Source organism: Meles meles, chromosome 12 (assembly GCF_922984935.1).
Source record: "Meles meles chromosome 12, mMelMel3.1 paternal haplotype, whole genome shotgun sequence".
Lineage (NCBI taxonomy): Eukaryota > Metazoa > Chordata > Mammalia > Carnivora > Mustelidae > Meles > Meles meles.
This window is the reverse complement of record NC_060077.1, coordinates 36982391-36993938: the sequence shown is the minus strand read 5'-3', so window position 1 is coordinate 36993938 and position 11548 is coordinate 36982391. Positions and strand designations below refer to the sequence as shown.

The 11548-nt window shown below is 41.4% G+C and overlaps 1 pseudogene; it reads right to left on the bottom strand.

Moving 5' to 3' along the window:
- Positions 1-270: 270 nt before the first annotated feature.
- On the bottom strand, positions 271-1763 carry LOC123954713 (annotated as a pseudogene).
- Positions 1764-11548: the final 9785 nt, after the last annotated feature.

Genomic DNA, 11548 nt, shown 5'->3' with positions numbered 1-11548 from the left:
CCTGCTTCCCTATCACTCTCTCTGCCTGCCTCTCTGCCTACTTGTGATCTCTCTCTGTCAAATAAATAAATAAAATCTTTAAAAAAAAAAAGACAAGTCAAAATGCCTCAGAAACCGTATCTCCAACTCAAACTTCATCTATTTTAATGTATCATTTGCCTCCCACTAATAAACCTTTATTTCACTCGTTATAACTGAGCAATGAATCTTCCACACTGAAATATCTTCCTTGCCCAATTAATCCAAAGGAAGAAAACTGAAATGATTAGTAAAGAAAAATGTAGGGACTAACACACCCTTTTAATATGTTTTTAAATATTTTTAAGGTTTAAAAAGTGTTTCAAGTTTGTAGTTCCTAGTAGGAAACATTATCTGAATGAATACCCTAATGGCAAACCATTGTAGAATGTTTCAGTTGCATGGGGGAGTGGAGGGGTAGGGATTCTCTTCACAGCACCCCAGCTTTCTTCATGAGAAGGTCAGAGGTACACTGGTTTGTATTATTGCGACATCCATCAGGTGATCGAAGTTGCTTTTCCTTCAGCAAGGGCTTTATTTGTCAGAAGGGCATTATGCTTGACCTCCAAATTTGGCTGACAATTTACTGATGAGATTCATAACCTTTGGGTTGCTCTGGTATTTTGACATATTCGCTGGGTTCTGGGCCACATCCTGGAAGGCCACCATAACTTCCGGATCCTGCATGGCTGCAAGAACTTCTGGATCACTAAGAATTTCATTGAGCCCAGGCATTCCTGCCATTCCAGGCATCCCCCCTGCCATTCCAGGCATCCCTCCAGGAAAATTACCAGGCATTCCCCCAGGAAAGCCACCTGGGAAAGAGCCATACTGAGCTCCTGATTGTCGTCTGGCTTCTTCCTCCCTCTGGGCTCTCTCACGTTCTTCCCGAGCCTTCTTAACCCTTTCTATTCTTTCTTTGATCTCTAGCTCTTCACGTTTTCGCTCATATTTTCTCCGATGTTCAGCAATTTTCTGGGCCCTCGGCTGAACTTCTTTCAGCATCGCACTAGCATCTTCATCATAATCCAGTTTACAAGCAAGGGCAAGATCATGTGCTGCTTCTTCCCCATGGCCCAGAAGTCTATGTGCTTTCCCGCGCCACTTATAAGGCTGGGCTGAATCAGGATTTATTTCAATAGCTCTGTCACAGTCTCGAATGGCAGCATTTGGCTTCTGTAATTTGATGAAGACACTGGCTCTCTTGGCATACAGAATGGCCAAGCGAGGATTTAGTTTGATGGCATCTGTGAACAAGTCAATGGCTTTCTGTAGTTCACCATCATTTAGGGCATCAATGGCAGCCACTTTTTTATCATTTGCCTGATCCATCAATTCCTCGGTTATCTCTACATTTTCATCTCCCATTTCTTGAGGGGCATCAGTATCTGGTTCAATCACACCTTCATTGTCAATTTCTAGATCACTTTCCTCACTTGATGGTTCATCTGCCTTTATGTTTTCCTCCGCCTTCTTACTATCTTGTTTTTCTTCCTTGATACTGTCTTCTGATTTAGTTTTATGAGTGGCAGGTGGTATTTTACCCCATGCTCTCCACCCACTCCCGCAGGAAACGCATTTCCTCGGTGTGCAGAACGCTCGGATCCTGCTTACACATTTTCACGAAAGCCCGAAGCTCGCTCACTTTGCGGGGGTCCATGGTCCAGAGGCAGTGGCAGGCGACAGGCGAGGCTGAGGTTGCGACCCGATTCCAGGCGCGGGTACTAGCTCAGCGTGATCGTGTGGAAGGGGCTGTATCTATTTTTTTAAAAAAAGATTTTATTTACTTGAGAGAGAGTGTGCCTGAGCTAGCGAGAACACAGGAAGGGGGAGGAGCCTGACCGGGGGAGGAGCCTGGCCAGGGGAGGGGCTGGAGGGAGTGGGGAGGGGTCAGAACAGGGGGAGGTGCAGACTCCCTGCCTGCTAAGCCGGGAGCCCACTGTGGGGCTCCATCCGGGGACTCCAGGATCCTGAGCCCAAGGCAGCCGCTCAACTGACTGAGCCACCCAGGTGCCCCTCCGGTGTATATTTAAAATGGCTTATTGTGTCCATCTCATTTGTCTTAAAGCTCCATGTAAATGGCATATAAACTTTTTCTTTTTGTCACGTCGGATATAATTTATAGTGGCCACATTTGCAGATCACAGCTTCAGGCTTTTTTTGTTTCGTTTTGTTTTTACTAAATTAAAATTTTCTCCACGGGGAGGTCAGTTGTTTCATCTGTGTTTGATTTCACTAACTCATCAGGTGCAAGCTCTATATTTACTTTCTAGGTTCCTACTCCTTAGGTAATATTTTTCATTTTCCTATTCAAATGTTGCTAAGTCATTAACAAAGGGTAGTTAGAACAAGATGCTGTGCAGACTACTTTTATCGAGCTAATGGTTTCAGCAGCAAGAATAATTGTTCATTTTTATATCCAAAGTTTCTCGATTTTCTGCTACTATGTAAAGTTTCTCATTCCTAATCCACATCACCCATTAGTCAACATTTTGATCTTATGGGGGAGGCGTTTTGGTTTGCTTTTTTGGAAAAATTATGATAAAATCCCGCATCCTAAAAATGAACAGGGACTACAAAGATATCTTCACATGCGATATTCGTCGGTTTCACATGAGGGGTAACCTTGACCCTCTTTGGCCAGATCTCGATTCTGAGCAGATTCTTCTGATGACTGCTGAGCTTTGTAGGATTTCACAGCCGGTGAGACAAAATTGATCTGGGTGCTTTCCTTATATATTTACATAGTCAAAGTGGTTCTGAACACAGGCTGCCTCTAAACTTAATTATCTGGGGCACAAAACACCAGCGAGTTTAAGAAAACCCTGTGCCTGTGACAAATGTCTCACATAGTTTCCCATTATTTTGCACGACGTGTTCACTTTAGAGAGTATTTCTGGTCCGTGACAAGAAGGCAAATTAAAAATGTATGCATAAACCCACAACTCATTTAATCAACCGGGTCTCTATTTTTATTTTTGTAATTACACAAGTAAAAAACGAACTCATGATCATTGCAAAAAAATGCAACAGCATAAAAATATATGGAGTGAGAACTTCTTCACATCCTCTCCTCCCATCTTACCCCTCCCACGGATCCTTCCAGACTTTTCTTAGAGGATTCGTAAATTCGATAGATAACCTCCCACTCCAGCCCCGAGAAAAACCGATCCCTCCTCCTTCTCACTCGCCAAGATTACAGAACCAAAAAGAATTTGAGTCTGGAGCACTTGTTCAAGTGGGAAAGGAGGTGCAATTTCATAAAATAAAGGGGGAAATCCCAAACAGGGCCATGCACTGGGGCGGGGGGGGGGGGGGGCGGGCAGTTTGAAGAAGGGGGGGGAGAGCGGGGGGGGGGGAGGGCGGGGGGGGGCGGGGCGGGTCTAAGGGAGGGGCCAGAAGAGGGAAGCTTTAGAGCGGAGGATGAGAACTTGAGCAGAGTCTGAGCAGAGTATGCTAAGACAAAGGGCACGGACCACACCTTCCCAAGGAACAGACCGCCTCATTAGCATCAACCTTTTCAGGTCCAGGAGGTGCAAGGGAGCAAGAATTCTTCTATGCCTTCATTTCCTTCCTGTAACCGTATCCATCCTATGCCACCTTGGGTGCGAGACTGTAGGAGACCCAAAGTGACCCTGTCACTGAGTGTTCGTGCAGGCTCAAGGAGGTGGCGTCATAGCAAACCCGAGGGGCCACAGCTGAGATCATTCCAAGCAGGGCGGGCTCAAAGGACAGGGTGCGGACCTTGGCTTTCCTTGAAGGTGGGAGGAAGCTGCTCTCTTTTTGGGCTTTGTTAAAGAACAAAATTCAACTGAGTGAATTTTAATGGTCTTCCTGGCTTTAGTCAATGATTGATGAATCAGGCAGCAGCCCATCCAGCAGACAGAGGAGCAGTGAGTTGCTCTACACAGTGGAAGCCTCCTAGGCAGAACGCACTGGGAACAAGGAAGTTAAAACCCAGGTCACAAAAATCGGATTGGTTATTGCAAGGTCACCTTCCTTTAGGGGATGATGATGGGGTCTATCAGGCCGATGACCTCACTAGTGCCGATCAGGCGATTCCTGATTGACAAGTTTAAGATTCCATTTCTGGGAGAGCCAAAACCGTCCTTAAGTCACAGTTTGGGGATGTGGGGTTTAGCATGAAGGGGGAAATTCCAAACACAGCCATGCACTCCAGGGGGCAGTTTGAAAAAGGGAGAGGGTGGGGTTAGGGGTGGGGTCTAAGGGAGATGCCAGAAGAGGGTAGTGTTTGAGCAGGTGAGGAGAATCTGAGCAGAGTCTGCTTAGACAAACGGCGTGGACCACACCTTCCCAAGGAACAGCTCCCCTCATTAGAATAAACCTTTCAGGTTCAGGAGAAGGACTCCCTTTGGGGCCTGCTGTTTTGTTTTAACTTTTTTTCTTTTTTTGACCTATGTCTGTGTGATGTGATGTGTGTGTGTGTGATATTCCTTTTTCTTTTCTTAAGATTTTATTTATTTATTTATCTGACAGAGAGAGACAGTGAGAGAGGGAGAACAAGCAGGGAGAATGGGAAAGGGAGAAGTGGGCTTCCCACCCAGCAGGGAGCACGATGCGGGGCTGGATCCCAGGACCCCAGGATCAGGACCTGAGGGGAAGGCAGCCGCTTAATGACTGAGCCACCCACGCAGGCCTGATTCCTTTTTAAACCATGCTTGTGCACACACACATTTTTTAAACATGAATGGAATCCTTGAATCCATTTTTCTGTGAAGGTTTTTTTCACTTAATACAGTATTTCATGTCCGTATACGGAGAGTCACCTCTCCTTTTAAACACATGCTGTCCATCTTTTAAAATTAAAAGATGGTTGTTTGTTCATGCACTTGTTGTTGTTGATTTAGGGTTAGGAGGCTGGCCACGGAAATGACCTGGAGAGGACTGGAGAGAGAGGCTAGTCAGGTCACATGCCTGACTGTGTGGGGACTTGTGGGAGGGAGCCTTGCTATGGAGCAAGGGATGTCAGAGGCCAGAGACACTAATGTTACTTGTCCTCAGCCTCTACATCTCTGCAGAAAAAGTTAAGGAAAATCCCCAAATTCCATCCTTTCAAAAAATGTCTCCATGTCATTTTAGGTTTCCATGACACAAGTCTAGCAAAACTTCTGAGATGTTTTAATGATGTTAAACGCCTTTCCCTTCCTTTTTTTTTTTTTGAAAGAATAAAAAACAAACTTCAAATGTTTAGAATGTCAACTTCATCCCAGTTCAATGCTTTTATATGTGTTGCTGAAAAAGAAACTCCCAGAAGCAAACATGTCAAAATGATCTTTGTGAAAGGAAAAGAACAAGCTTATTTCAAATGTTAGTGGTCAGGAATATCCTTGAAATAGAATCACAGCCTTTGAAAATCCTGTTTCATAAAATTAATTGTCCCAAGATCACAGTTGGGCGTTCATTTCATGGAACTTTCGAGCAGCCTTAGAGGTAATGTTAACTGGTCATACAGTTTCCGTAAGAATGGCACTGACTCTTCTTAATAGTTAGCCTGAGGACCTTAATCAAGGGGACCAATACCAGGAACTGGGGGACAGGACTCCAAGCAGATGTGTTGGTCCCCACTCCAGTCTGGAGCTTCTCCAGGACACTTCTGGGGTTTTTTTTTTTGCCTTAGAATTCACTTGTTTGAACAACTGCCAAGACATCAGGGGACACCTAGGAGCCAGAGATGGAGAAACAATTTTGAATCTTCCTCAAGTCAGTGCAGAGAGGATTTCACAAAAATGTCATTCTCTTGGCAAAATGCCAGTGCCATTTTTCAGTTGTAAAACCGTATTTCCACATTCTCCTCACCAGTGTGGGGTAACAGAGGACTCACAGGAATGGCTCCTCCCCTAGAGTCTGAGAGGGAGGAGCTGTTTGGGGAAGGGGGAGAAAATTCTAGAACAGCATTTTCCACACCCAGAGAGGGAGGCCTCTGATGAGTCCTGGATGATTTCAAAGCAGTGACTTCACAAATCAGATTTATTGCAGCAGGACAGCATTTCCCAACTGAAGGACAAAGGAATTCACTTTGTTAGAAGATAGAATGATCACTATTCTTTTTCAATTTTTTAAAATAATCCAGTAGGGGGGCGCCTGGGTGGCTCAGTGGGTTAAAGCCTCTGCCTTTCGCTCAGGTCATGATCCCAGGGTCCTGGGATTGAGCCCCGCATCGGGCTCTCTGCTTGGCAGGGAGCCTGCTTCCTCCTCTCTCTCTCTCTCTCTGCCTGCCTCTCTCCCTACTTGTGATCTCTCTCTGTCAAATAAATAAAATCTTTAAAAAAAAAAATAATCCAGTAGGGACTTTTAAAAATTTTCATCCTTGGAGTGTGTGAGTGGCTCAGACGGTTAAGCGTCTGCCTTCGGTTCAGGTCATGATCCCCGGGTCCTGGGGTCGAGCCCCATGTCAGGGTCCCTGCTTATCAGGGAGCCTGCTTCTCCCTCTCCTCCGCTTGCTGCTCTGCCTTGTGTTCTCTCTCAAATAAATAAATAAAATCTTAAAAAAAATGTTTTCATCCTTAAAACAAAGTTTGAGCCATCCAATGCTTATCCCATGAGCAGGTCAGAGGAACCAGCTCACTTAACAGCCACTGCTGGGGAGAGGGGAGGTGTTTCCCACTCGGTGGACACAGGGGGCTCATTATCCTTAGTTCTGCATTGTTTAATTTAGTCTGTGTAAAACTACAGTGTAGAGTGGGCAAGCAGAGTGAAGAGGAAACCCACCGAATGGGAGAAAATATTTGCAAGTCATGTATCTAATAAGGAATCAAGATTCAGAACATATAAAGAACTCCAGGAACTCAATAACAAAATAAACAACCTGATTAAAGATAGTCAGTCATCCTGAGTAGTCATTTCTCTGAAGAATATATACAAATATTTGCCACGATCGATAATGTGTATTTATCTAATCACAGTTCTTAACAGTGCACATCAGATTCTCTCTTGTTCTTCACAGATCAGTATTAAAAGAGAAAATACAGTTTTAAAAGCCCAATTTGGCTTTTCACTGATAGAGGAAAAAAAAATTTTCTATTCACGATGAATGATTTTTGAACAAATAGTAACAAATAGCAGTTTGAAACTTCACAGAAAACTTACAAAAATAAGCCAACTGGCATTTTTCAACCAAGAACTGCAAGCATTTGAGACAGCTGCTTTGGTCTATTTTTGATGCCACGATGCTGATACATTTCAATCTAAATTTTATTCTCATTTAAACAAAATTTTATCAACGTAGTAGATGTAAATTACTTCTTGAAAAACATCACAAGATTTCAGATGGGAAGCATCAAGTTCCTTCCCACTCCAGGGCTATTCTCCTGGGCAATCTTTTTTTTTTTTTTTTTTTAATTTTCCATGCTTCTGGTAGTTGCCTTCATAATTCTAAATATTGTGCCCATATCACTACTTCTAAATTAGATAGATATTATCCAATATCCCCTGCTCCAAAATGTAAAGATTTAAGCTACACAATTGACCTTCTCTTTTCAATTTTTGATAGTTATTTTTAGTTCTTTTTTAATAATCTTTGTAACTTGAAATAATGTACATAGATCTCTATTTCTTGTTCCATTAATTTTATACAATATTTCCTGTCTCTCCAGGATATAAAATTAGAATTCTTCTCCAGATTTTACCTCTCGACTTAGGCTCCCTACTAAGTCTTCTGTGGATTGTCTAAAGGTTCTTTTTCAAAGTTGAAAACCATTAAATGGCTTACACATTATTATAACTATGTAGGTATTATTAACTGTAGAGATTTTTTTAAGTGCTAGGATCCCAGGGGCACCTGGGTGGCTCAGATGGTTAAACACCCAACTCTGTTTCAGCTTGGGTCATCATCTTGGGGTGGTGGGATCAAGCCCCACATTGGGTTTCATGCTCAGCATGAAGTCAGCATGGATTTCTCTCCCTCGCCCCTCCCCCAGCTCATACTCGCACCCTCTCTCTGTCTAGAATACATGAATAAATCTTAAAAAAAAAATGCTGGGGTCCTATTTCCTTCTGTATATAGACAATGTCAGCACTCCAGGGTCACCTGAAAGAATGTTCTTAGAATTGTAAGCAAAACCTGTTCTCTTTTCTAATACTCTACCAACTGCTCACACTTACTCCACCTTCCAGGTTGCTTCCTGTTTGAACCATGACTGTTTTGTACAACTTTCTCTAGCTGTTGTTGTTGTTTTCTCTGGAGTTTCTAAGTGCCTTTCTTTTATCTTGTCAAAAAAAGAAAGGTGCCTTCCTCTCAATAGGCTCCTGGGTCAGTTTTACTCTTTCCTGTATCCCATGTCTCCCTTTTTCTTGGCTTTCCACTCATCTCAAGAACTCTCTGAAAAGGAGTATGTGGGAGGTAACATTTAAAAAATTCTTGTCTGTGTGCAAATATCCTAATTTACTTTTTGATTCAATTGATAGGTTGACTGTATATAGCATTTTAAATTGAAAATCATTTGAAATTATTGGCAGGATACCTTGACTTACTACTTGTTCCAAAATAAGTATGCCTGCTTATTTTGGTATTTTCCTGTGTTCTGCTTATGTTTTCATATATATGGGGATCCTTAATTGTTTGTACTCATTCTCTGGGCAACTACAATTCATGAAACTACTTTTCGCAAAGGGTTGCCATTTACTACCAGACGGTAGAAGAGACCTCTTGGTAGCCAAGCCAATTTTCCATTAATAAAAGATCATCCGAAACCTAATGTACTGAAAACTTTGTAGTCAAGAAGCCACGATTTCTTACCTCTGCATTTTACAGCATTCTGTAAGTAGCAAAAGCGACAAACTTGTTGATGTATCCAAGTCCCCAGAAAATTTTTAGACAACAAAAAGCATTTCATGAGGATATAAATGCTATTCAATAATAAGATAAGTACAATAACTGAGAAGTCTGCTATTTCAAAACATTTGGCAAATGAATTATTGTTTTCATAATGGAAATTTTAAGGTGACCAGGGAGAAAATATGCATTAGGCAACTTTAATAAAGTAATAAATATGAAATAGTGATTAGCCAACCTAATTGTTTGTATGTTGATATTTACTATAGATTTTTAATATTAGCCTATTGTGTCTCTCAAGATGGATATTTTTACTGATAAACTTTCAAGAGTACATATTGAGCTTCTGAGGTTTCAGAGGTTTTCCATAATTTTACTTTTCTATTTTGTTTGGTAATTCTTCAGTTAGAACAAATTATTTTGTTAGAAATGTTACTTTAGGGAGGAGATTCAAATATGTGTTATAATTAGGTGACCATCAACAACATAATGACTACCTTATTTGTTCTTACTTTGTTTCATGGTCACTCTAAAACATGACTATTCTAATTGGATGAATTGAATCAGGTTAATAAGACTAATCAGAATATCTTATTTTTTTTTCTTAGGATTTTATTTATTCTGTCAACCACCCAGGTGCCCCCAGAAGAGTCAAAACAAACACATCACATTGTCAGGGCTTTCTTACCTAATTAATATTAATCAAATTACATGGCAATCTGTAACTTGTCAAATAAATATAAAATACAAGTTGCCTTATGTATATGGAACTAGAAATATAAAATAATTAAGAAAATCATAATGCAGTTATTTATTTTTTTGTAATGCAGTTCTTTAAATGTTTTTCCTATCATTGTACTTAAAATAACTTTTCTATTATATACCACACAAAATCTAAATATCTATCTTTCTTCCAAGAAAATTCTAGAACTTCTATGAAAAGGCGCATGACCTGGATTATCCAAAGTAATCTTAAAAAAAAGAACAAAATTTAAGAATTTACATTATCTGAGGGGCATCTGGGTGGCTCACTGGGTTAAGCCTCTGCCTTCGGCTCAGGTCATGATCTCAGGGTCCTGGGATCCAGCCCCGCATTGGACTCTCTGCTCAGCAGGGAGCCTGCTTCCCCCTCTCCCTCTGCCTGCCTCTAGGCCTACTTGTGATTTCCCTCTCTGTTGAATAAATAAATAAAATCTTGGGGAAAAAAAAGAATTTACACTGAGTTTATGATTACTAGTACGGTATAGTAATCAGTGTGGTACTGGTATAATGAGAGACAAATCAACAGAACTGAATAGAGAGCCTAGAACTGACCTACATTTACACAATTTTTTGAGATTTACTAAAGCAGTTCAAGGAGGAAAGGAAAAGTTTTCATAAAATGGCACAGAGACAACTAGATATTCATTAGGGGAAAAATGAACCGCCTGTACCTCATCCTTACCCAATAAATAATCCAAAATGTGTCATAGACCTAGACTTAAGAGTTAAAACTATAAACCTTCCAGAAGAAAACATTAAAGAAAAAAATCTTCATGATCATGAGGTAGGCAAAGATTTCTTGGACAAGACCCAGAAGGTAGTAACTATAAAATTAAAACTTAGTAAACTAGGGGTGCTTGGCTGGCTCAGTCAGTAGAGCATGTGAGTCGTGATCTCAAGGGCTATGAATTCAAGCCCCATGCAGGGTGTAGAGCCTACTTAAAAAAAAAAAGGTTGGTAAATTGGACTTCAGTAAAATTTTAAAATCCCATTTCCTGAAAGGCACGGTTAAGATAAACAACAAGCAAAGGGAAAATACTGGCAAAGTATACATTTAGTAAAGGATATGCCTTCATAATATATAAAGAACTCCCACAACTGAATAATAGACAGAAAAACCTATTTTTTTGGAAAGGCAATAGTTTGAGCAGACACCTTCCCAAAGAAAATGTACTACTGGGCAATAAGCTACCCAAAAAGGGTGCAACATCATTAGTTGTCAGGAAAATGCAAATTAAACAACAGTTAAGTTACTATTACAACTCACCGCAATAGCTCATATTTAAAACACTGACAACACCAACACAGGGAGAATGGAAAGAACAGGAACTCTTGTATGTTGTTGGTGGGCGTGTGAAATGGTGCAGTCACTTTAGGAAAAGTTCTGACAGTTAGACAAACATCTTACGATACAGCGATTCAGCTCTTAGGATTTTATCCAAGGGAAATTTAAAGATGTGTTCACAAAAGGAGTTGTGCAAGAACGTTTTGTTAGGAGACCATTCTCCACGGGTCTCTGGTGTTACGCCTGGCTTGTGAGCAGAAGTACGGGCTGTTTTTTGTTCTGAGCTACGTCTGTGTCGAGAACAGCCTTGGAAAATAAAGGTAAAGTCTCCCACCGGACAATCGTAACAGATTCAGGTTCTCTAAGCTCAGGGTTTGTCCCCTGTGTCATAACTCCTGTATGCAAACGTCCCTTGGCCCTGTATGTCACTCCATGGAGATGGGCTTAGGGAAGTGGTACAGGTACTGATTGATCCTCTGGCTACCACCATTGCTGTGAGCAAGAAAACCTTTTGCGTCTGGCTTAGAAGGCTTGTGATACACTTACGTGATGGAATAGCACTCAGTGATAACTAGGAATGAGCTACTGAAACAGCATGAACGACTCTCAGAAACACACCGAGTGGAAGAAACCGACACCAAGTAGTGCAACTGAATGATTGCACATCTAGGCAGTTCTAGAACAGGCACAAC